Source organism: Macrosteles quadrilineatus, unplaced genomic scaffold, assembly GCF_028750875.1.
Source record: "Macrosteles quadrilineatus isolate MER2022 unplaced genomic scaffold, UCM_ALF_1.0 Scaffold_2__2_contigs__length_208266976, whole genome shotgun sequence".
NCBI classification, from domain to species: Eukaryota; Metazoa; Arthropoda; class Insecta; order Hemiptera; family Cicadellidae; genus Macrosteles; species Macrosteles quadrilineatus.
Genome location: NW_026542595.1, coordinates 166,906,082 through 166,907,585, shown reverse-complemented (window position 1 = coordinate 166,907,585; position 1,504 = coordinate 166,906,082).

The following is a 1,504-nucleotide window of genomic DNA, read 5'->3' as shown; positions in this document are numbered from 1 at the left end:
TGTAGTGTAAATAAACCAGTTATTTATAGTGTATTGTGTTGATGAGAACCTTTTCTTGTGTCCAATGCTAATTCTGAATATTTTATCAGGTTACAGTTAATATCAGAACCAGAAGTGGTTTTCAGCTGGTTTAAGTGAAGTATGATTGTATGGTTTTCAGTGAAAGAATGGTTCTGTTACTCTTGGCATATTGGACAACAACCTTTAAGAGTATGAAGAGAATTTGTGGGGTTGTGTACACAGTAAAAGGCTGGATAATCATAGTGTAGCAAACAGTAGGATAAGATATTACAGTAAAACAATGAACAGTGCAAAATAAGTTAGCAGCACTATAACAGTCCTATCTGAAAATAATGCTGCTTTGATTCCATTCGGATTCGCCTTCAAAATGATTCAAATCCTACCTGAAAAGCTGGAGTAACAATTTATCAAACATGTTAATAAACTGTATACCTTCCTACCTGCTTGGTGGTATTCTAGTACCCACCATTCAGTTTGTGAAAAATTACCTGATTACACCTTACCTTGGTAGGTCAGGGTAAAATTTTCCTGTGACCCCACCTGAATATTGCTCCTGTGATACACTAGTGGGTCTCGACCCTTAGTTTGGGAAACGCTGATCTAGGTAGCGAATTATTAAATTAGTCAATCATTCAAAATCCCTTGATAATAAAATTGCCATAGACCACTTACTACTGGTTACTCAAAATCTATAAAACATTTTTTTTACAACAAAAATATGTTCAAATATGTGTTATATGGATGTCTCAAATATGTTGTCTATAATCATTTTACCTAGAGTATTCAGAGTGGAATATGCTTAAAATTGGGTAAATTTGTTTACAAAGTAATAGTATTTATGAGTACTTTAACCAATTAGTGTTGATATATTTTTTGTTTTGTTTATGTCGACTGTAATAGTATTTTCATATAGTGATTTAGTGTCTCAGCTTGAAAATATAACCAGTGATAAGTTCTGGGAAAGTTACCTAATGTAGCTTGACTAGCCTTTTCTACTCATATATTATATAATTTATGGATTATGAGTTGTACTGAAAGCAGTATTGTTTGTTTGTAATTGATTTTTTCAACAAGAGCACTGCTTTTGGGGTTTCGGTCAAGGAGGTATCTTAAACATTGGCACCCCTCTTCTGTTATTTAATCATATTACTTTACCATATTTTCTTTATATTATTACATTTTTTTTAAATTTTGTACTCTAGGTATGTACCTACATTTCCTGATATGAAGTTATCACAAATTAATTTAAAAATCAATAATGCCACCCTGGTGCCTTGGTGTCACCCCTTTCTATTTACATGAACCACCCCTTGCATAAAGGGTTGTATAGGTGCAGCTAATTGATTGCTAAAAAACCCTTTATGTCCTGAGGGAAGGGTTAGAGGGGAGTGTAAAAAGGGTGAGGAAAGGATTAACTGTTGCATTTTGGTTTTTTACACAGGTCATTTACCATGATGAAGGGTTGAAATCACTGGGGTGCTTT